General features: G+C 40.1%; 1 long non-coding RNA gene across 1 annotated transcript in view; it reads left to right on the forward strand.

The window, feature by feature from the left end:
- The window catches only part of LOC140690858 (uncharacterized), a 112,860-nt gene extending 96,093 nt beyond the window's left edge, over nt 1–16,767 (forward strand). The window contains exon 3 of the long non-coding RNA XR_012066207.1: nt 16,177–16,767. This is a non-coding gene — a long non-coding RNA (uncharacterized lncRNA). The remainder of the gene's footprint in view (nt 1–16,176) is intronic.
- Nucleotides 16,768–25,305: the final 8,538 nt, after the last annotated feature.

Genomic DNA, 25,305 nt, shown 5'->3' on the forward strand with positions numbered 1-25,305 from the left:
GTGACAGCACTCACTGTCCCTGTCATAGCTCTCATTCTTCTTTCTGGGGTTACTAAACACCTAAGGATGAGAACTGTGACTTAAACATTTGATTTTCCCCCGAGGCATTGCCAGGAAAACAGTAAGTGTTTGGAATGGATTGCTGTTAGCTGCTGTGGTGATTAGCAGATATTCTTAAGTAATATCTTAGTATTTCTTAATTGATTTGATGCTTTGTGCATTTTATGGATTTAAAAACCTGGAAGCTGGGAACTAGATGCTTCAACTGGGAATGAAATGGATTCTTACTCCAAAACTAAAAGCCAGGATCATCTGCAGCCCTGATACTGGAAAACTGGACCTCAGTAAAGGCTGTCATAGCAACACACAGCATTGCTTTGTCTTAGGCAATGTAAAGTAGCCTTTTTAAATATATGACTGTAAAGGTTACATTATTTTTAAGTGTATATTCACATTTTTGCTCTGAAGTGCCCCTATTTCCCACTATTAGCAATTTCTGGAATACATGCCCAGGCCTTCTCTGGTACTTCCTCCGCCCAACAAGCAGAAGTGCCTTGTTGGGCCACATCTGATGCGCTAATAGATGCATCGTAGCACAGTAAGATGCTTAATGATGTGCTGTGGAGAGACTGCTGTCAGGGTTTGCAGGAAGAGAGACTTGTTTACAAAGTTTTACGGCAGTGAGACTAGGAAGCAGCATCTTAGGGAATGTTGGGTTCAGGTAGATCGAGAGTGAGATGAGAGGACCCTCCAGGTGACCAGGGCCACTAGCAGGAATAAGCATCTGAAGTAGAGATGAACCAAACTGCAGGTACCAAGTTTGTTAACAATCTTTGAACTCCACTGAGTTTTACTTGGGTATATGAAGACCCAACCACAATTCAGTAAGAACTGGAGAGGGAAAGTGTTTCTACTGAATTTTTTTTTTTCAGGGAACAAGTTGCAAAATGTTGATAATTTTCCAAGTCCCATCCACAAATACCATTCCTCTTTCTAATCACCATGGTAACATGGTGGGTGGAGATACGGAGCATAATAGTTAATACCTTATGAGTAAATCCAACTTTCAATTTTTTAAATCATATGTTTTAATATTTCAAAATAGGCCATGATCAAACCTCCATAACCCCCAATTGTACATGTTATAGACCAGACAGAGGAAAACAGAGCTTCACTTTCCCCATGGTTACCCATGTGTATAGCAGCCTGTTATTTGAAGGCCTGTTTATTTAACAGAATCATCCAAACTCAGTGAGCTGAGAGGGCCAGATTTACAGGAAAGCCTTCAAATATATATCTGTTTAGGCGTGATTATTCTCCCTGGGAGAAATGGGCAGTGTGGCAGACTTGAATTTTTCTGTGGTCATTTCTAATTCTATGCTAATATTAGACCTCAGTGTGATTAATAATATAACTCAGTTGTAGCCTCTTGATAATTATTCTCATTAGGCTCATGTATAATACCATTTTCCCCCTATGAGAAGCCCACATCATTTTACAAATTTTCACTTGCCTAATAGACAGCAGTCCTCACTTACAAGGCAAGTGCAAATTGCATTAAATGAGTCTAGAAAAGGGAGGTGCTCTCCTTTATGTAATGTTTTTAGTTTCCACCTGTTCTTTAGATGTATTTTTACTTTATTCTTTGATGAATGCCCTTTCCTACTCAATTCTTTTGAATTTCTGATTGGAGAAGTTTCTATAGCTCTTCAAACAAGTTTAAATTGAAAACTCTTTGTGTTTTAGTATCCAAAGAAGTATTATCGACTACTCCCTGCCTCTGCTGCTAATTTCGTATTTTGTGCCCTTCCACAGTTAGATTGCAAACACCTCAAAGGCAGGGATAGAGGTTAATCCACATTTATATCCCTGGGGTTTTGAGCTCAATGCTTGGCAATTGGAGATACTCGATAAGGCTGTTTGAACCAAAGGATAAATGCATGAATGACCATTCCATCCTCGTCCACCACGTTAGACATTTCCTAGGTCCATGAAGGAGACACAGGGATGGGAAGATAGTGGAGATGAACAGAGGAAGGCAGGGAGGCTATCTGTAAGGATGTTATGATGAAAACCCTGGATTGTGCTTATGTTGGAAAAAGGGAATAAAATATGGCTCATAGACACCTAGTACAGTGTACTGGTTGGGAGCTCTCACATCTCAGGAGCATCCTTTGTGACATGTGATCCTACCTATCTCTCTTTAGAACATTTGTTTCTGCACTCATAGCACTGAGTTGTTACAAACTCTGAAGGTTCTCACTCTTTGGGAGAAAAAATACCTGGGAGTTCAGACACACCAACAGGGTGGCAAAAACAAAGCACTTAAGATAATTTAGAATCTGTTTATATGTCAGGATATTTATGTACACATTTTAAATTTAATCTTCTAAATAACCCAATAAGATTAATATTATCCTAATTTTGAGGTTCAAAATGGCTTTCCTGTTTCAGGGAAGCTTTGAGAACTACAGAAGCTCCTGTGAACTCTCCACCAAAGTACTAGAGAGTCTGGTGTAACATCTTTGGCAGTTTTTCTTCCCCCTAGTACCGTGAGGTACTGTAGTAGCATCTCTGTGTGTGGGTTTGTGTATGTAAATGTACATTTGTATGATTTAAAAAATTATCATATGATAAAATTGGCTTTTCCCCTTTTGGTACAGTTCTATGAATTTGAACATATGTATAGTTTTCTGTTACACCCACCACAATCAGACACAAGACAGTTCTGTCACCCTAAAGATCTCCCTTGTGCTGTCACTTTTAGTCATAACCCCTCCCCCCATCTATATTCTCTGGCAGCCTCTGACCTATTCTCTATCACCATAATTTTATCTTTTTGATAATGTTCTATAAATGGACTTAAATAATACATAACCTTTTGAGACTGGCTTTGTTTATGCAGTAGAATGCCTTTAAGATTCATGTAAGTTGTATGTACCAAAGTTCATTCATTCCTGTGTGATAATTGGGATTCCATTGTATGGATGTACTGCAGTTTGTTTATTCATTTGTCCATCTGTGGTAGACGGATTGACCACCCTCCCAAAGATATTAATGTCCAAATCCCTGTGATGTTTTATTACATGGCAGGAAAGCATTAAGGTTGCAGATGGAATTAAGGTTGCTAATTATCTGACCTTAAGGTGCAGAGTTATTATCGGTTAGCTAGGTGGACCCAGTGTCATCACAAGCATCCTTAAATGGAGAAGAGGGAGTCAGATAAGTCAGAACCAAAGAGACAACATTGTGAAGAAGACTCAATGGGTCACTGGTGACTTTCAAAATGGAAGGAGTCATGAGCCAAAGACTGCAGACAGTCTATAGAAGCTGGAAAGGGCCAGAAAATGGATTCTTCCCTAGAGCCTCCAGAAAGGAATGCAGCCCTGTCAAACAAAGCCTTGATTCTAGCCCTGTGAGACCCATTTCAGACTTCTGATCTCCAGAACTGTAAGATAGTAAGTGTGCGTTGTTTCCAGCCACGATGTACGGTGATTTGCTACAGCAGCAATAGGAAATGAGAACATCACTAAAGAACATTAGCTTGTTTCCAGTTTGGGTGATTATGAATAGAACTGCTATAAACATTTAGATACTTTTTTTTTTCATGTGAACACAAGATTTTATTTCTTTAGGGAGAATACTCCAGAGTGGGATTGCTGGCTCCTATGGTAAACATACATTTAACTTTATAAGAAACTGCCAAACTGTTTGCTAGACTGTCTGTACCATTTACATTCCCACCAGCAACATATAAGAGTCTGGTTGCTTCCTATTACCATCAGATGGTAACAAGAGTATTTATTTTAGCCATTCTATAGTTGAGTAGTAGTTTTAATTTGCATTTCCCTAATGGCTGATGATGTTAAACTTTTAAAAATGTGCCTATTTGCCAACTTTATATCCTTTTTAGTGAAGTTCTAAGTCTTTTTCTCATCTAAAATTGGGCCATTGTCTTATTGTTGAGTTTTGAGAGTTCTTTATTTTGTATATAAGTCCTTTGTTAGAGATGACTCTGTGTGAGTCTTGTTTCTGAGCTCTCTGCTCCGTTGATTTATGTGTCTGTCCCTTGGTCAGCACTACACATGTGTTGATTATTATAACTTTCTAGGACATTTTGGAATTGGATAGTGTGATTCCTCCAACTTTACTCTCCTTTATCAGTATAAATATTAGCTATTCCACTCCATTTGCCTTCCCATATAAAGTTTAAAATCTGTTTGTGTATTGGTTAAATCTATAGATCATTTGGGGGAAACTGACATCTTTACTATCTTTAATATCTCTCTCCATTTATTTAGATCTTCTTCAAATTCTTTTATCAGCATTTTTAGTTTTCAGCATACAGACCTTGTACATGTTTTGTTATATTTCTATTTCGAGTTATTTTAAATGGGATAGTTGTTTAAATTTTAGTTTCTAACTGTACATTGTTAGAATATAGAAATTCAGTTGAATTTTTCATGTGTTGACTTTATACACTGCAACCTCGCTAGACTCACTTATTAGTTCCAGGACTTTCTGGAATTTCCTGAAATTCTCTATGTAGACAATCATGTGTGCAAATAGGGAGATTTTTAGTTCTTCCTTTATAATCTCTATACCTTTTATTTCTTCTTTATTTACTTTTTCCTTTTTGCTCTAAGATTTCCTGTACAATGTCGAATGGAAGTGGTGAGAGGGAATAGCCTTGCCTTGATCCCAGTTTAGGGGGAAAGCAACCTGTCTTCCACCATCAAGTATAATGTTAGTTGTCAGGTTTGTAGATGCCCTTTATCAGGTTCAGAAATGACTCTTCTGTTCCTAGTTTGCTGATACTTTTTACATGAATAAGTGTTACATTTGTCAAATGTTTTTCTGCATCTGTTAATAACATCATGGAACTTAAAAGAAATTCTTAATATGGTATATTACATGAATTGGTTGATTTTCAAATATTGAATCAACATTGCTTTCTTAAAATAAACCTCACTGGGTCTTGGTGTAGTATTCTTTTTGTGTATTGCTGGGTTCTATTTTTTAATATTTTGAGAATTTTTGTGTCTATGTTCATAGGAGATATTGGTCTGTAGTTCTCTCTCTCTCTCTCATACTGTCTTCGTCTGGTTTTGTTGTCAGGGTAATGCAGCCCTCATGAAATAAGTTGAAAAGTATTTCCTCCTCTTCTATTTTCTGGATGAGATTATGTCGAATTGCTGTTATGCATTTTTAAAATGTTTGAATAGAATTTACCAGTGAAACTATCTGGGTCTAGCGATTTATTTTTCCAAAGGTTTAACAGATTATTTAAAAAATTATTATATAGTAAATTGAATCATTTTCTTTTGATATGTAGTTCTATGAATTTTTTTATTGAAGTTTAGTTGATTGACAATACTATATTAGTTTCAAATGTACAACATAGTGATTCAGTATTTTTATATATTATATTTCATTCAAAGTTATTACAACATAATGGCTATATTTCCCTGTGCTGTACAGTATATCCTTGTTGCTTCTTTATTTTATACATAGTAGTTTGTATCTCTTAATCTGCTACCCCTTTCGTGCCCCTTCCCCTTTTCTGTCTCCCCTCTAGTAACCACTAGTTTGTTCTCTGTATCTGTGAGTCTGTTTCTGTTTTCTTATATTTGTTTTATTTTTTAGATTCCACATATGGGTGATAACAGTATCTGTCTTCCTCTGTCTGACATTTCACTAGGCCTAATACCTCTAGGTCCATCTACGTTGCAGTTGACAGAATTTCATTCTTTTTATGGATGGGTAATAATCCACTGTGTGTGTCTGTGTGTGTGTCTGTGTGTGTGTATGTGTTTGTGTATACGTATATCTCAGATCTTCTTTATCCATTCATCTGCTGATGGAGACACTTAGGTTCCATATCTTGGCTATTGTAAATAATGCTGCTATAAACATTGGGGTGAAGGTATCTTTTTGAACTTGTGTTTCCATTTTCTTCAGATCAGTTCTATGAATTTTAAGAGCATGTATGGATTTGTTCTTTTGAGGAATGTTTTAAAATACAAATTCAATTTATTTAACAGCTATTTAAGAGTTGCAGGGCTATTCGATTCTCTATCTCATCTTGGGTGAGCTTTGGTAGTTTGTGGGTTGTAAGAAATTAATCCATTTAAGTTGCTGAACTTTTTTTCCTAGTGTTGTTCATAATAGTGTTGTGATTCTTTTAATGTCTGTGTGGTGCTGGGTCTGGTTTAAATCCTGTGGACCATACTGAGATTTTTGTCTTAGTAGACACTTGATCTTGTTAGATTCAGGCTACAAGTTCCAGTCCACCTTCTGTGCGCCATGGTTGCAATATCACCTTAGTTTTCAAAGCCTCTTTATTGGGATCATTTTCTGTGGGTGCTGCTTAGTTTAGAATCTAGCTAAGAGCCCCTCTATTAACTCAGTTCTCAAGAATATTTGATATGCTAATAAAGGCCAGATTCAGAATGCACACGTCAGGGTGAGCCCAGGAGATCACACACAGATATATGGTGTTGCTTCCTAAGCTCCTACCTCTCTACTCTCTCCTAGATACTAAGGCTCCCCTCGTTAGTCCTCTGGCCAGAAATTTCTGCTTAGTGCTACTCTGTTGGAAGGACAGAGAGAACGGGAAAAAAAATCACTGGGGTTTGGCCTGCCTTCTTGGACTTGCAGTTCTGATGAATTGAAAGGAAGATTCCCCTCCCTTAGAGCATTATCTCCTATAGTTTACCATTATTGTCATGCACATGCCACTGGATTGCCTGGGCTAGGTCGTATGGGAAATCTGCTTAGGTAGAGCTTGAGTGATGAGATGAGCGATTTGCTGGCTGAAGCTTTCCAGAGCTCAGAGCTGGAGGCCCTACGCTTGCTTACTCAGAGTGGGTGGTTACTAAGATTTTGTTATAGTAAAAGAAATCTCCAATCTCTGGGACCCATCCTTGCCCCAAGGCAGTGAAAGGAACTTTCACGAGTTTGGGTGGTGGTGGCAATATTTTTGATTGTTTACCCCACAGCCATTCCCTCTTCTTCCTTGCTGACATGACCCTGAGTTTGTTCAGGTATCAGGCCACAGTCTCAAGCTTGCACCTTGATTGTTCTAGACAAGTATGGTTATCCAATTCTCCTTCCCAGTGATAGGCTTACTTGTGGTCACCTGACCTAGTTCTGGCCAAGGTGATAGAAGAGGAATTCAGCTGAAAAGTTTTGAAAGAGGTTTTTCTCTCAGACTTAAAAAAGAAAAAAAGACATACAATTTTTTTCTTATCCCTTCCTACTTCATGCTATTATATGAGGTTGTGATTTGTGGGGCTACTGCAGCCTCTTTGCAGCCATGAGGTAAACCAAAGAGAAGTTCAGCTTGTCTTGACATTGGTGAGTGACTTAAGCAAGGTGAGGACAGCCTAATTCTAGATTTTGTATGTGAAGATTATTAATTGTTCCCCTATTGTTTAAGCCACTTTTGATCAGGTATTCTGTTATTTCAGACAAAAGCATCCTGATGTGATTACCATATATGTTTTGTGTACCACCATCAACCCGTGGAGTGTTTGGCATATGGCTGGGAGCTCAATAATAGTTTATTGAGTTAGTGAATGACAGCACTGTTCAATCTTACTGCTGAGTACAGTCTGTCTTGTTTCTGGTGGTGAGGTCCCAGGAGACTACCTGAGCCCTCCTTAGGTAGTCTGCCTGGAGTTGCAGACACTTGTCCATTGAATCTTTTCTTGCTTCTGCCAGTTCTTTCAGGGTTGGACTTATGTCCACAGTCAGTAGTGCCTCCCAGATCTCCCTGAGATCAACTTTGGTCCAGATTGTGAAAGGATGACCTGATTTCGTATGTTCTGTTGCTGAGTTCCTTCTGAAGAGGAACCAGGTGTTACCTTTTGCTGAACTGTCCAGCCATAGACCACTTGCCTGAATTGCCAAATTTTGACTATTTTTTTTTCCTTTTTTAAAATTCCCATCCCTTTGGAGACTGCCTGCCTGGAGCACTCTCCCCACCCCTAACCCCCAGCTACCATCACCATCCCTTGTATCTGGTCCAGGACTCCAAGCACCTGCAGCTCCTGGCCGGTGTGACCTATTTCCATCACCCAGCACCCCCTGGGCTGGTATGGTCTGTTCTATCAGCAGACTTCCTGAGCCCTGAAGGGTTTTCCTTCTGATATGCTCAGAAGACATTTCTGTCATCTGACAGAGTTTGGTCAGATGCTAATGAACAATGACAACCATTGCTTCTTCTGCACACTCAGGAAGCTTCATCTATGATTGTGAAGTGTCAAGGAGATGCTGAGCTAGAAGAAGAACAAGAAAATTCTCCTCTGCTCACTGTCCACTTCTAGGATTAAAGAAAGAGTCCAAGGCTTTTAGAAATCCCTGAACAAGGACATTTCAACCTCACTGTTCATAAAATCAAAAAGAGTCAACATATTTTTATCTTACTAAAATTATTGAGAATTACATGGTGGAAATGTTTAGTGAATTATAAAATAACATGACCAGCCAAAAGTGAAACCTGCCCAAATGCCCATAGAGTGGCAATTCTAATGTGGTGTATTTATACAATGAGCACTAGGTCAATGAGAATGAAGGATCTACTATTCAACCATGTGGATGAATTTCAAAACATAATACTGAGTTAAAGAAGTCACATGCATAATATACTGTGTGATTCTATTTGTTCAAAGTTCAAAAACAGGCAAACCTGCTGTGTGGTATTAAAAGTCAGGATAGTGGTCACCCTTGTGGGATTTGGAGACTGTGACCAGAAGGGAGCATAAAGTGGGCTTTTGAGGTTCTGGTCATGTCCTCCTTTTTGATCTGGGAGCTGGTTACATGGATGTGATCAGTTTGCAAAAGTTCAGTGAGCTGTACACTTATGTGCACTTTGCTATATATGTTATACTTCAATAAAAAGTTCAAAAATAATTACATGGCCTTGGAAACAAGGCCTGGATCAGAAAGCAAAGATTCACAGAATTCTAGTACCCAAAGTGAAACCCTTTATTTTATAGGGGGGCAGACTGAGTGCTCATCCAGCCCAGTGAATCATCTGAAGTCCTCTTGATGAGCCAATGGTCAAGTCAGACATGGCATCCATGTCTGATTCCAGCCCAGGGCCTTGGCTTAATGCTCTGGTGTCACCATCTTGAAATTCTTAAAACAAAGGATCGAGCATTTTCATTTGACTGGTTCCCACAGATTATGAAGCTAGTCCTGTACATAGATGTTGCTTTGTGTAATATTAGTGGTATGCAAGTCAAGTATTTGTAATCAGGATCTATTTTTAATGAGCTAGGGAAATTTGTCATTTAAAGGCAAATCCTGTACAACAACAAATCAGTTTTATACAAAGAATAATCCCCTAGTTTATTTATACTACTGCTAAATTTCTGTACCACCAATGGAAAGTGAAATAATTTTAAAAATCTTGTCATGGCCTAATTTAAGAGCTGGAAAGAGATCTTTAAAATCATCTCATCCATCCCTCTTATTTTGCAGATGGAGAAAATCAGGTCTAAAGAAGGGAGTGATTTGCAAAGGAATTGAGTCAATTATGTAGGTGGAAGTCAGTGAAAACTGATCAGTATAGTATAATAGTTGAAGACTCAGTGGTATTTGGAAATTTCTGGCAGTTTCTGGAGCTCTTCTTTTTCCATCCCAGAAAAAACCTCTTAGCCAGGCCAAAACATTAAACTTTGCTTTTTGCAGAATCATTTACTGGAGAGAAAGCATACAGGGAAATTGATTATATTTTATATAAAATAATTACCTTAATGCAGCATCTGCTGTATGCAATGTTCACTTGGAAACAGGAATGGCTGTCAGAATGGCTCTGCCTCAGACAGTCTGTTAGCATCAACCTGACCCAGCCCAACTCAGTGTCTGCCACGTGCAGATGTCGCTGTCCAACAAAGAGCCCGGCATCTGTCTGGCGCCCTGGGTTTGCACCTCAGACCACCTCTGCTTTGCTTCACTGAACAGATTTAGGTGGTTGGGTCATGGCTGTGTTCTGCTTTAGATCAGTGATGTTTCTGGACCCAGAGAAAGCATGAATTAATTAAAGTTTTTAAGTAGCTAGTATAAGCTAGGAGTTCTGCTAGGTGACGGGGATGAAATATACCTCTGTTCTCAGGGAGTCCTCAGCCTGGTTGGAAAGGCAGGCACGGTTACAGGTAAGGCAGTGAGTGCTACAGTCCAGCCATTTAAAGAGTAGTGGGATAGTGGAGCTATCTGGTAGCCTGGCAGAGTGGGGAGCAAAGATGTGCTTTTTGAGTCTTAAAGGATGAGTAGAAGTTAGCCTGATGAGGACCCAGGAGGGGTTTGACATGGCAGGTAGGCAAAGAACTCCAGGGAGAGTGTGAGCAAAGCTAGTGAATGGCTTTGAACAGGGAAATGACTGGTAATTCAGAAAGATTGTTGGGGGACAATGGTTAGCGGATAGTAGAGGGCAAGATAGGAGGCAGTGGTCCAGGTAAGCAAAGGCAGGAGTCTAAGCGATGGTGCCCCCTCACCCTTCTAAGAAAAAAATGCCTGAAAACAGTAGGCAAGTGAAGTTATCAGGACCTGGTCACCTATGAGTATGGAGGCTACGAGAAAAGACAAGGAGGCTTGGTTTTGTGGCCAAGATGGTCCGTAGAGACATCAGCAGACACGGGCATTGCAGAGGAGGATTTAAAGGGAAGGGGAGGACACAGTCTTGGAGACACTGAGTTTGAGGTGCCTATGTAACATCCAGATGGATAACTTTCCCCATTTGAAGCAGAAACATTTGAATCTTTTCTTAAAGTTGTCTGAATGCAGGTTTGTGATCACTGGCTAACTGAATTCAAAGCTCATGTGTGCATACAATACACAGTGTCATGCGTCTTCATTTCAAGTGGGCATGTCATTAGGTATTCATTTTTAAACTGTGTCTAAAGAGAAGAGAGTAAGGAGGTTAGAATACTGCAATTTTATTGCTAAAAGGAGCCACACGAACCACATTCCACATGACACAATTGGAGCTCAGCGAGATTCAGGTCTCCCAGTGGCAGAGCTGGGACTCCAGCCTCATGCGCCATCCCCCGCCCCATGCAATTCACCTGTGTGAAGGGCGCCACGCAGACCTCCCATTTTAAAGGAGAGCTTTGAAATGTTTTCTTCTTCCAGTCTCTATGCCTGCCTGCCACCTGATCATGGTTTTATTTTCCCCGTCCTCCTCACGTCCCAACTTCATCCCCTGCTTGTCTTAAAACTTCTTTGAGGAGTGCTTTGAAGAAAGTTCTCATGACCTGGTAGTTGATTCCATGGTTCCCAGTGAAGTGGGAAGCCCCTGAGGTGCTCAGGTTATGGGGGTCTGATTGACATCATTTTCCCTGAGGGCGAGCAGGGTCTTGAATAGTTAGAGGTACAGGGGAAGGCAAAGCAGGAAACTTTGGATCAGCTTTTCCTCATCATGGTTCTTTTCAGAGAGAGAAATAGATTTATCAGAATCTGAGTCAAGCAGGTGTTGGCATCTTCTAGGAGGACTTTCAAAATAATTTTAAGCGATAGTGTTTGAATAATTTTGTCTGGGCCTTTCAAATCACACCCATCCTGAATTCTAAGAAGACAAATTATTATGTGTCATTGCCAAGGTTTCATTGTACATCAAATTTAGGTTTATTGGGGGCCACTCATACCACCAATGTCCAAGTTATAGAAATCAGCACAGACTATCTCTTTCTAAAATAATTACAGATTTACAGTAGACTATTTGCATGGGACACTGTCCCTGTACCTGCATTGTCTTACTCCATCCTTTCTTCTGGTGTGGAGGGGAACTTTAAGCATAATATAGAATCAAAGTTAATCTGTGAGAAGCCATCAGTATTGGCAAGAGGGAGCCTCGTCTGTCTTGTTCTGCTCCACTCTGAAGAATTAAAGCCTTGGACAATGAGATTTGTCAGCATGGCAGCCATGGAGACTGAAGTAGGTGCCCTGGGCCAGGAGCAGTGGAAGAGGAAGAAGAAAGAGAATGCAAAACTTCTAGACCCATGTGAGCAGAACTTAGGGCAAAAGGGAAACTGTAAAAACATCGCGACAGCCCTGTGCTCTGAGCGTGTCCCAGATTTGCCTTGAGTAAGACTGGGCTCTTTCTGGTGAAGGGCTGTGCCTACACACTTCACCGCGCATCACAGCCAGGTTCTAGTCGCTTTCATGACATGTTGGTAAGGACCATGATACATGGGGATAGTAAGCCCTTGGTCAGGAATGCATACTAATAGTGAAAATTACACGCTATCATTTATTGACCATCTACTGTGTGCCGAGCATCAGCGTAGGTGTAGCTGATCAAGTGGTGGCAGTGATACCCAGACCAGAACCCAGCACCCAGGGCTGACTTTTCAGAGAGGTGTAGCTGATCAAGTGGTGGCAGTGGTACCCAGACCAGAACCCAGCACCCAGGGCTGACTTTTCAGAGCCCTTTCCATTGTAGTGTAATTGCCCAGTGTTCATAATCTCGAATGGAGCAGTGTGTGCTTATGGAGATGGAAAAGCTGTGACAACACCAAAGAATGAATCTTCGTGGTGGAATTTCAGGCATGTGATAAGAGTGGACTTCGACTAGCCTTCTAAAGATAGTTCCAGATAGGAAGGCTGGCCTCCCCAGGTTAAGGAGTTACCTTTTCTTGTTTGAATGTGTATTAAGGAGAAATCTTTTCTTTCTTTCTTTCTTTCTTTCCTTTTTTTTTTTTTTTAAAAAAACACCTTTATTGTGGTATGGTTCCAGTACAGTAAACTACACATATTTTAGATATACACTTTGATGAATTTTGATAGATGTACACACCCATGACACCACCACCACAATCAAGATAGCTAACGTTTCCATCTCTTCCCAAGAGGAGTAAATTTCAAATTACCACTTTATCCCTTCCCACCCCCTTTGCCACACTGGTAACCATAAGTTTGCTCTTTATGTCTGTGTCTGTTTCTGTTTTGTAACTAGTTTAATTGTGTCCTTTTTTTTTAAGATTTCGCATATAAGTGATATTCTACGGTATTTTTGAATGTGTTTTAAAGTGAAACCTTGATAAGAATTCTCAACTTAAGTCATCCCTGAAAGGCCCCAAGCCCACTGGAAACTTAGGCAACCAGTCTCAGACTTGTTTGAAATCAGACTTCCCCTAAATCAGAGATGGGAAAAGAAGGAATTTATATTCTGCTTCTTGGGCCAAGTTCTTTTTGCCATAACCAAGCTCTTTCAATTTCTGCTTAAAGAAACCTGCTGAACTCACACCTGAATGATGCAATGTGGCTCTCCCTTCCAGGCAAGCAAGAACTCCAGCTTTCTTTCAGACCATCTTTGGTGGTCTCTGTTTCTCACTGCCCAATACATATTGATTTTTAATTAAAGATATGTGCATAGTCCAGCCTTTCTGTATATTTGGAGGAGAATTTGGGGTGGGGTTGGCTTACACTCTCTATGTCTGCCACCCTGTCTAGAAGTCTGGGTAACTTCTGCAGCTTTTACAATGTTGACTCACATTGTAATCCACAACGGTCCTCAAGGTCAGGGGAAGAAGGACACAAGAAGTTGAACAAGGAAGGAGTGCCAAAAGCATCCTCTCCTGTGATACAGAAAGGCTCTCTGCTGCCTGGCCAAGGGCACGCCTTGTTCTTCACCCCAGCATCTCAGAGGCAGAAGGGCCACTTTCTGTGTAGTCAGGGATCTGGGTTCTCACCGTCAGCAGCCATGCGGCCTTGGGAACATTCATCAGCTAGAGAACTTGCTGATCTGGAAAAAGAGACTTTTCAAAAGACAGCCCAAAATATTTTTTTAAACTTATGGAAAACTGGAAGTGACTATTTTCATGTGCCAGCTGCTGAAGAGCATTTTTGTTTAAAGATATACCAGGTGGAAAAATGTTTCAAGGGACATTTCAGTGGATAAGGGTTGGCTCTTCCAGGTGTCACTTGAAGGGAAGGTCATCCTCAGCGACACAGAGGTGGGTGCTCCAGCCCCGTAAAACGGAGCTAGTGGGCACCGACAGTGACTACTGCAGTACCAAAGCCTGTTCCATGACATGTGTTCTTTTCAGAAAGTTCAGCAGTTTCCTTAGAACATCGTGCAGTGAATATCTACATTAGATTCTTAGTCTTGAAACGTGCTCTATGAAGTACGCATTGAGGCAGAGCAGGTTCCTCTCCCTATTGGGCCTGCTGTGTAGCACCGTTCTATTTGGAATTCAGTGTTCTCATTACAATAACAACAATGCAACATAGCACATACTTTCCTTTTCCTCAGAATAAGAAACTAATTAAAGTCTCATGTTCCCTTAACATTTGTGGGTTCCTACACACCATACATGGAAATATATAAAGGGTATGAGTCAAGGGAACAAATTTAAATAAAATAAATGTTATCTCTCTGTTTTGACATATATGTCTTTGTAACATCCTGGAAGGCCGAATTTGAGTTTATCTGTTTCAGATTTCTTGAGGTCCCATGCTGGAATGAGATGGCAGTGGAGAGCAGACCCCTAGACTATAGCTCACCCGCCCTCCTTTTCCCATCCCCAGTTCTAGAATGTTCTGTGAGGGACCGCATGCGCCACGTGTTAGTCTACTCGAGCTGCTGTAACAAAATGCCACAGGCTGGGTGCCTTAAGCAACAGAAATTAACTTCTTACAGTTCTGGAGGCTGGAAGTTCCAGGTCAAGGTGCCAGGCAATTTGGTTCGTGGTGAGAGTTTCCTTCCTGGCTTGCAGTTGCTACCTTCTTTTTTTTTTTCTTTTTTCAACTTGGGTTTATTTCTGTGCCTTTTTTTTCATTTATGTGTCTGCCAATTCCATGCCGTTTTCTTTTAAACAATTATTATTGTAGCTTTGTAGTATATGTGTATAGATATACATAGACATTTTTAATTGAAGTATAGTTGATTTACAATGGTGTGTTAGTTTCAGGTGTACAGCAAAGTGAGTCAATTATATACATGTAGATAAGCACATATATATATATATATATATTCTTTTTTATATTCCTTCCATTATGGTTTATTATAGGATATTGAACATACTTCCCTATTCTACACAGTAGGACCTTTTGTTTATCTATTTTATATATAGTGATGTGTATCTGTTAATCCCAAACTCCTAATCTATCCACTCTCCTCCCTTCCCCTGGTAACTACAGTTTGTTTTCTGTGTCCATGAGTCTATTTCTGGTTTATAAGTAAAATTTGTACTTTTTTAAGATTCCACATATACGTGACATGATATGGTATTTGTTTTTGTCTGTCCAACTTACTTCACTTAATATCTCTAGGTCCATCCATGTTAAAACAGCCACATTTGGCTCTTGGCTACCATAGTCATTGCTGATCTAGAAGTCGGGGAGCAGGTTTCATGTAAGTGTGTCTCCTGGCTCCACAGCATCCTTGTCCAGAGGATATGTAACAGGTTGTATTTTCCACATATGGCCAGTCTACCTATTTATCCCATGGCACATGCTCTTCTAACAGTGTGATTGACACACCTCTCTACCAACAGGTGGGGTCTGTGTTCCCTCTAGGCAAGGGATTGTGACTGTCTGGACCAAAGCAGTGTGGTGGAAGTGAGAATAAGTGACTTATAAAGCTAGGTCATAAAAAGGACCCAGCTTCTGGCCACTTTTCTCTCTCTGTCTCTGTCTCTCTCTACCTCTCTGTCTCTGTCTCTCTCTCTCACAAACACACACACACACACACACTTTCTTTCAGACCTCTTGCTTTTGAGACTGTGGAAATAGGCAAAGACTACCCAAATGAGAACAAACAAAAGCTTTTGAAATCAGAGTTTGTGCGATAGGGAGTCAGCCACCATCAGGTGTGTTTGCAGAGACGCCAAGGCGGGCAGAGGAGTGGAAAGCTGTAAGTGGAGAAAAGGGAAAGCCTCAGGTGCACCCTGATTGGCAGCGGTTGGCCTGGGGAAGCTGCCGGTGGGCCAGGTGGAAGTGGGGCGCTTTATGTGGTTGGTTAGGGAGCAGCTTTGGCTTTCTCTGGTTGATCTCAGGTTGGAAAGGCGGGCAAAAATTAGAGAAGCTATCAGTTATTGATCAAGTCCTGGCCATCTGGGGCTTATGGCTACAGAGGTTGTGGCTGGCTTCCTGGGCTGGTGGCTGCACATGGCAGGTCAGGGCTCTGCTTTCACATATGGTCTAGTCATTGTTCACTTGTGTATTCAGTCTCTAACCCAGCCACGTCTTCCCATGTGGAGAGGACCTGAGTTCTTCTGACAGCGGCCAAAACCAACTTGCCAGCTCCGGAAGTGAACATCTTGGAAGTATATCCTCCAAAGTCAAACCTTCGAATGACTGCAGGCCCAGCTGACATCGGACTACAGCCTCAAGAGAGACCCTGAACCAGAACCACCCAGCTCATCTGCTCTTCAATTCACAATCCACAGACACCATGAAAAATATAAATGACTATTGTCATTTTAACCCACTAAATTTTGTGGTGATTTTTTTACACAGCCTTTATTAGATCACTAGATCACTAATAAAGGACAGGAGTGCAGCAGAAAGGGGCCGTTTCAGAACCCCCCAAAGTGTGGGGCTTAGAACAGGGGCCTCTTTGCCTGGATCCAAGGGCAGTACTGATGAAGGGATATCAAATTTTTGTTTGTTTCAGTATCTAGCTATTTCCTAGGGAAGGATGGGATCATTTATACAAAAAGAGGAAGCTGGAGGACTGATTAGGGTATCTGACACCAGCTGTAGCAAAAGAGCTCTTTATCTGGATATAATATAAATAAATAAACTAAAATGTCATAAGCCTGGTTATTTGCTTGATGTGTAAACACCCAAACATGTACACAGTCTAAAATAGCCACAGTGGGAGGAGAGCTGCTTAACCCAATGATGCTGTCTATCACTTTTCAAAAATGCCCATGAAACCTCTCTCAGAATTGCCTGCGAAGCTGGATTATGAGCTTGCTGTGAAACCAGACTCATCACTCAAACTGAGACGCGGTTTGTGACCCAAGACAGCATTTCACAGCTTGATCACCCAGCCTACTCTGCAGACTTCGCTCTGAATGGCTTCGGACTCTTTCTAAAACTCCCGTGCCCCCCTCTGAGGATATTTGCTGTCTGAGTTATCGTTCTCAAACACGTCTCGGATCATGTGCTGCAGTGGCTCTTGGTTGCATGGAGAATTAAGCCCCAACTTCTCAGCCACATTTTCAAAACTTTCTGCAGCATGCACCCCCAACTCAGCCTCCCAGTTCTGCCATCCCAGAACACACGATGCTTTCTTTACTTCCTGGTGATATGTACCATTGACTGAGCCATTATTATGTGCCTAACACTGGGCTGAGTGTTACATAATTACATAATATCTCATTCTATCCTTCTATGATTTTGTAAGATAAATGTTATCTTTCTAACATAGATAATAATGAAACAGTGATCACCAACACTCTGTACAGTGCTTACAATGTGCTAAGCCACTGTCCATTAGAAATATGAGCCACATACATAACTTAAAATTTCTAATTGCCACACTGGAAAGTAAAAATGGAGACTTAGTTTTAATAAAGTATTTTATCAGTGAGCTTAAAATCAATATAAAAACTAACTAATATATTTCATATTTCTTTTTGGCATTGTCTTTGAAATTCACCATGCGTTTTATACCTACAGAACATCTCAATTTGGACGCTAAATTTTCATCACAAATACTTGATCTATATTTAGATTTCATAAAAAGTGAGGTGGAAGAATCAGATTCACACACCCAAGTTGCTCCAAACATACTTAAAAGGTTTCTAATACCTGAATCAGTACCAAAACATCATTTCCTTTTCTATTCTCATTTCTATTGATAAAATTACTTCAATTTAAATGTTTAAATTTCAATCAATTAAAATTAAATAAAATGTAAAATTTAGTTTCTCAGCCACACTAGCCACATACCAAGTGCTTGATGGCCCCATGTGGCCAGTGACTGCCTTGTTGGACAGTCCAATGTAAGCACTTGACCACTATCCACATGAATGGACAGGGTAGGTGCTGTCATTATGTTTATTTTACAGATAAGGAAATAGAGGCACAGAGACATAGGATCTTGCACTAGCACACACAGCTAATGAGCTGAAGCTCACGATGGGTCTAAGCTAATAAAGGTTGGAGCCAGGATTTGAACTCAGAGTTATGTCCAAAGCCCAGGTTTTTTTAATCCATGTGCTACTCTGCTCTACACATTTAATTTCTCACTATTCTCCTAAAATTCTTACCCTCTTACTTCTGGTCCTTTGTATCGGACTGCTCCCTCTGTCTGGAATGCCTTGCGAAGTCCATTTTGAGTGTTAATTTATTCATTCAGTCATTCAGTCAATCACATTTTCAACAAACGTTTGTAGTCATTTTTCAGATATCTCCCATATAGGATAGAGTGGATGTAGCCCCTGCCCTCACGGAGCTTATAGTCTCTAACAGCACTTCTCCAACTTTGGTCTCAGGACCCTGTAACACCCTAAAAATTGAGGACTGCAAAGGACTTTTGATTATGTGGGTTATAGCTGTTGTTATTTATTATATTAGAGATCAAAGCTAAGAAACTTTAAAAGTACTAACTCAAATAAAAATAAATGTTATAATTATTTATGTAAACATAATATATAACTATCAAAAGATAACTACATTTTTCAAAATAAAAAAAATTAATGTGCCATTTTTTAATAACTTTGCCAATTTCTTTAGTTTGTAACTTTATAAAAGACAGCTGGATTCTTATCTCTGCTTCTGTCCTTAATTTGCTTCAATACATTGCTTCGTTTGAAGTATACAAGGAAAATCTGGCCTCACCCAGATGTGCAATTGGAAAAGAGAGGAGTATCTTAAAAATCTTTTCATAACTGTGGAAATTCTTTGCTACTATACCAAAAATCAGTAAGTGGTAACTTCTTAAAGACTAGCTACAATGTGGTATCTAAAACTGTGTCGATGGTAAATATATGAAGTAAAATTTTCATATATTAAAATTCACTAGTTTATCTTGTACTTTCAGTCTTACATATGATTTCATAACGACATGCATTGTTCATTTGGAAAACATTGATTCATCGAGGTATACTGTTCTTTCAAATGTTGATACATTTCATTATATGATGTATTAAAAAGTCACATTTATTAATATCAGCACTGATCACAACAGGAAAGTCTTTAGTGTCGGGAAGCTGTCAAGCTTGTGGTGACAAATGTAATTTTTCCAAAATTCTAAGTTTTACTTGAGTGCTTGAATTTTACTGTTGGCAATGCATACTGTGAGTTGTTTTTCTTGAAGTGACAGACTTACTTTGTTCATTTTTGAGAGAATGTCTGCCAGATTCTCAGGTCCAAATAACCATAGTTTAACTGCCTGTTGGTTCTTTCAAGTGAAAATGGTGCTGCCTGAAAAATGCATCCAGCTCAGTTCACAATCCAGCCAACCACACAGGTGCCTTTCCCGGAGATGACCATCGTACTTCAGTGGGCAGCAGCGCTTTGTAAATTTCCCATGCAGAATATAAGACATATGCTCAAGGGTCATGGTTTAATAAAATTAATCTTTCTTACTGCTTAATCAAGGACATTCTAAAGTAAAAGTAGCATTTTTTTCTCTGTGAGTGGGTGAGTGAACACTGTAAGTTGTTGCCACGGCCTTGATTCATCCTAAGGCACCAGGAGTTTTCCCACCATTGCTTTTGTGCCCTCAGTGAAAATGTCAACACAGTGATAAAGGTGAATAACATCTTAGTTTGACCATGAAGATAGTTTTGACCTTGTGAACCCCATGAAATAGCCTCGGGATCCCAGGGGTCTGAGGACCACACTTTGAAGACCGATGGTCTAGAAGGAAGGATAATTACACAAGCACGTGTGGAAGCTGACCCACTCCAAGGGGGCAAGGAGGGCCTCGTGGGTATTTACGGTGAGACCAGAAATACATGTGTCAGTGACCCAGTGAATGAAGAGCAGGGCAGGGAAAGGGTGTCAGGGAGAGGCAGTACTGAGTGTGAAAGCTGGAAAAGAGAGACAGCCTGGAGGAACAAAAGTGTGTTTGGCTGGAACTTGAATGATCACAGGAAGAGCAGAAAGTGATGAGGCCAGAGAGGTGGGCAGGGCCAGCCTGTAAACAGCCCTGCAAATATGCTGAGGGCATCATACCACCTCTGTTTACTCCTGAAAATGTTTAGCCTGAATCTAATCATGAGGAGGCAACCAGAAAAATCCAATTTAAGATACATTCTGCCAAACAACCTGCCTGAACTCTTAAAAAAATGTCAAGATATTGAAAGACAGAAAAAGGCTAAGGAGTTGCTCTAAATTAAAGGAGATTAAAGAGACAGGACAGCTAAAAGCATTACATAATCCTTGACTGGATCCTTATGAAAAAGATCACCACCAACAATAAATATAAAGGACATCATTTGGATAATTAGGAAAATTTGAAGACAGACTGTATGTTAGAGAATAACATTGTATCAAGGCTAAATTTTCTGCATGTGATCATTGTATTATGGCTACATAGGAAAATGCCTTTAATGATATTTAGGGGTGAAATATTAGGATGTCTAATTCAATTCTCAAATGACTCATCAAAAACTATAAAGAAAGAGAAAGAGAAAGAGATAAGACCAATGTAGTAGAATGTTAACAATGGATGAATTTAGGTGCAGGGTGTATGAGCATTTATTTTACTATTCTTATGAATTTTCAGTAGGTTTGGAAATTTTGAAATAAAATGTTATAACATAAGGAGTCTGGGCTTTATCCTGAAATCAGTGGAATCCATGGAAAGATGTTAACATAATTAAGACTCAGGTTACAAAGGATGAAAACCCAATAAAGGATCAAAACCAATTTGAACAGGAAACTTGCTGACTCATGTGATCAAATTTGATGGCAATGCTGGTGTCTGGATTTCAGAATCTGGGTCTCCTCAGGCCCTACCACTCCACTTCCAAACCTCTCTCTCCCTCTTGTTTCTCTGTAACATTGACCTCATTCTTTCTTTGCAACTCCAGACACAATTTCTCAGTCAGGAACCATGGCCTCCGGCAAGTGTGAGTTTACTGCCTTGCTACCCGGGAATCCTCTGCTCCCACCTGTTTGAGATGGACTGGTCCCCGGGAAGGCGTTCTGATTGGTCCTCTGGGGGCCATAGGTTCACCCCTTCCACCAATCACTGAGCCATAGATGGGAATGATGATAATTGGCTCCCCCTGGTCCTGCGCCTACCCCTGGGAATCAGTTACTCCTGTTAGAAGCAGGTGCCAAGATTAGACTTCCAAGAGATTTATTGAGGGAAGTGCCAGTAAAAAACAAACTTTTACTGGAGACTTGAGACTGTAATGTAGGCCTGATACCTATGAAAGAAGAGAGGGAAGGAAGGACTGAGTAGGAAGAGCCTTGAGCCACAGCCTTATTCTAAGAAGGCTTCACCAAGCTAATACAAGTTTTCCAAGAAAAGATTGCCCATTGGAAAAGTACTCCATCAGGCGGGAATGCCCCAGCTCTAGATCCCCTAGACCCCCATCATACGCAGTCATTGGCTGGGAGCAGCCTGGGGGAAGCATGGCCTTGGTATGAACACCAGGGTGGGTCTCAAGGTGGAGCAGTTGGAGCTTTCAGTCAACCATGCCCCCACCTCCTCATGAGGCTCTTTAGAAGGTCTGAACTCTACACCTTATGGTTGCCACACCCTGTTGGTCAGAAAGGGAATGCGGGGGACAGAGGAAGAGGTGTGGGGCAGAAAAAGGACAAAAGCAATAGCTGTTACACTAGATTTCTCCACACAGAAAAGAATCCTACCTTTTTTTGTCTTTTAGTCCTTAGTTTTTTGAATCTCTATGTCCTTACACAGTAATTGATGTTTAATAATTAAACTTAGATTCTGGCGATAATTACAAAAGAAGAAGTATAAGGCAGATTTTATGAAATAACAGTGTGATCTGACTCAGCCTAGCTGGAGTGATTCCTTTGAAGGTAAAAACAAGAAGGAAAAGTGAAAATGATCTGAGTTGCACAATGGAGCAAGAACCAGTACTAGCAGCTTACTGTGTTTCTTGCCAGTGCTTTTTTCAATGAATATATAATATTCATTTAGAAATTGGGATCACACTCTATACACAAAATTGTAGCCTGCTTTTTCTCTCACATATTCTTCCAGGCCACCAAATATCCTTTGAAATCATAATTGTTCTTTAAATTTTTTTTTATTTTTATGCTTTTTATTTATTCATTTATTTTTCTTTATTGAAGTATAGTCAGTTCCAATGTGTCAACTTCTGGTGTACAGTGTAACGTTTCAGTCATGCAGATACATACATATTTTTTTCATTTTCTTTTTCTTTACAGGTTATTACAAAATACTGAATATAGTTCCCTGTGCTATGCAGAAGAAATTTGTTTTTTATCTATTTTATAAATAGCAGTTAGTATTTGCACATCTCAAATTTCCAATTTATCCCTTCCCACCCGCATATCCCTCCAGGAACCATAAGATTATTTACTATGTCTGCGAGTCTGTTTCTGTTTTGTAAATAAGTTCATTTGTGTCTCTTTTTTCAGATTCCACATATAAGTAATATTATATGGTATTTTTCTTTCTCTTTCTGGCTTACTTCACTTAGAATGACAATCTCCAGAATCATCCTTGTTGCTACAAATGGACTTATTTCATTCTTTTTTATGACTGAGTAGTATTCCATTGTATAAACCATAGCTTCTTTATCTAGTCACTTATCAATGGACAATCATAATTGTAATCAGGGCACATCACAGCTATTGGATAAAAATATTTGAAAGAGTTCCTTGCATAAATTTTTCACTCTTAATGCTCTCCTCTAGTCTGCATACATATATAAACCCAGTATAATTTTTGACATAACTTCAAAGATTTCTAGTATATGGTAGGAAATAATTACATATATTTGAATATACCCCAAATAGCTTCAGCTTCACATATGCACCCACTGGCCCCCTTGCCAGAAAGTTGTTCACCATCAAATTATTTTGTGTTTCCCATGGTGTCCCCTCTGTTCTGTGGGTTTTGGTGCTGGCAAGGTTGCTGGGCTGCCACAGGCAGAGCAGAAATCTCCAGCTCAGGCCTCACGCCCTCCACTGTAACTGCTTTAAGATTCCCCAAGGGTCTGGGTCAAGCCCAGAGAGGAAGGATTCCCTCACTTTCCCATTCCAAAGAGAGTCAGATTTCCTCCTTCCAGCCTTCCTGTAACCTAGGATTGTTACCAGGAGAAACAACCATTCTCTTCAGGGAGAATCGTTACCCCTCTCACTAGGGAGGGATTTGGTTTTCTTGGCCCTAAGAAAGCAAGTGCAAATTAATTCAGTCTTGGCCTATCTCCCATAGTCTGATTCATTCTTTCTTATCCAGGATTTTTGGAGTGACAGATGCCCCGTAAGTGTAAATAGGTCAAGTTGATCTCACCTAAAATTAAAAACCGAAAATGTGTTGGGACCAAGAGCCACAGCTTGTGTCCCAGTCAGTTTGAGGCTGCTCATTTTGGAATAGTGAACAACAGAGGGAGACAAAAGTTGTAAAAATCAGGTTGCCAGACAGTGTCCAAACAACCTCCTTGCCTGTCTCCACTCCTTTAAATTCATCATAATGAGGAATGGCCTGTGACTTAAAAGCGAAGATCTAGTTACAATAGCTCGCTGTACTACTATTTTTCAAACAGATATGTTCACCAAATGATTAAGAGGATTAGGGTTCAGCTTCGTGGCTATTTATTTTAGGCCTAAAATGATACAGACAAGTGCTCAGAAACGTGAAAATCCGGAAGGTGTGTTGTGTAATCAGTTCCACATTTTGCAAATTACAGGTGTTCTGTATTTTGTGAGTTTAGCAGTTAAATGTGTCTCAGTCTAAAACAGTGTCTTGTTGATGGCACCAATGGAGATAAACAAATACACAGCTGCTTCATTAAGCGTAAAGATTATTTACAACATCGTAGGTATAAATAAAGTTATTGTCAGAACCGTGTACCCCTGTGGTTGTACCTTTCTGTAAAAGTCATCCAGCAGCTCATACCTTCTAAGATTACCCTGCACTTGCCATGTGTGCTTGAGAATGAAAAAAAGAAACTTTAATTATGGGAGTGAATTCTGTTGGGAATGGAGAGAACACTATGCTTGCTTTCAGCTACCCGTGGTGTCCTTTATTTCTTCCCTCAGGACTCCCCTCTCCTCTGAACTCTCTCACTCCCAATGTTTACAAGGCCCTGGGATCCATTATTTCCTTCATGCAGACTAGAATTATGTGCTCTGTGAGTATCTGTGCAGCAGGGGAGGAAGGAAAGCTGGCAAAAATACGAAGAATGTTAAAGACAGTCTGGTGGAAGGAAAATAAAATTGTCCTGCAGAAATTAACATGGTGACACAAAGGAGAAGCCAGAAGAGAAGCCAGTTCAATCGTGTTTAAAAATCATACCGCCTAATTTAATGTAAAAGAGATTAGATCATTGAGAAAATGGACCCATGTTTATAAAATATGCCCTCAAATGAAAATGAATAAATAGTTTAGCTTTTCCTGGGTCAAACGTAATTTCTGATTAGAGCCCTGCTGAGCTCTGCAATGAGTTACAATCAGGAAAGAAGCCCAGTATGTTCTGAATTTGGTTGAGTTTAAAATCTGACTTTAAGATTCATTTATACTTAGAGATGTTGTTGTTGTTGTGTCTCTTTTCTGATTTGATATGGCACAGCCACCATGGACTGAAACTAATGGCATAAGTGACAGTGAATTTATAACAATGAAGTTTCCCTGCAAAGGTGCAGGAAGATTCTCCCAATCTTCGAGCATATTATAAATCATGTCGGAGTATTAGAGTGAGTAATGTCTTCTCAGTGGCTAAGCTGAATGCCAAAATCTTGAGATGAAAGTTTTCTTACAGAACTAAGCTTTTGAAATACCTATCCGAGGTGTCTCTTAGGTTGGAAGTCCAGTCACCCATCCCTACCTCTGGGAAATGCCCTCCCCCATAGTTTACATAATCGCACAGCTGTGGTTATTAAACTGGGGCACCTGGGGCACCTGATCAGACAGAAATTTGGAACTAAGACTGAGAGTAACTGAGATTAAGGATGGTGAAACTAGTAATGTTTCAACTTAGAGACCATTAAGAGTAGCTGTTGAACCATGTGGACCACAAGCTGGGAAAGAGTATGGGAGAGAACTGGGGGCTTCACCAGAGCATTCTAGGGTAGTCTCAGGTTCCAGTGTGTTCCTAAAATCCAGCTACAGGTTTGCCTTTTGGTTCCACGATGACCACTGTCATCTTTATAATAAACTCATTTTTCAGCTAA

The sequence above is a fragment of the Vicugna pacos genome, chromosome 1, assembly GCF_048564905.1.
Source record: "Vicugna pacos chromosome 1, VicPac4, whole genome shotgun sequence".
Classification (NCBI taxonomy): domain Eukaryota; kingdom Metazoa; phylum Chordata; class Mammalia; order Artiodactyla; family Camelidae; genus Vicugna; species Vicugna pacos.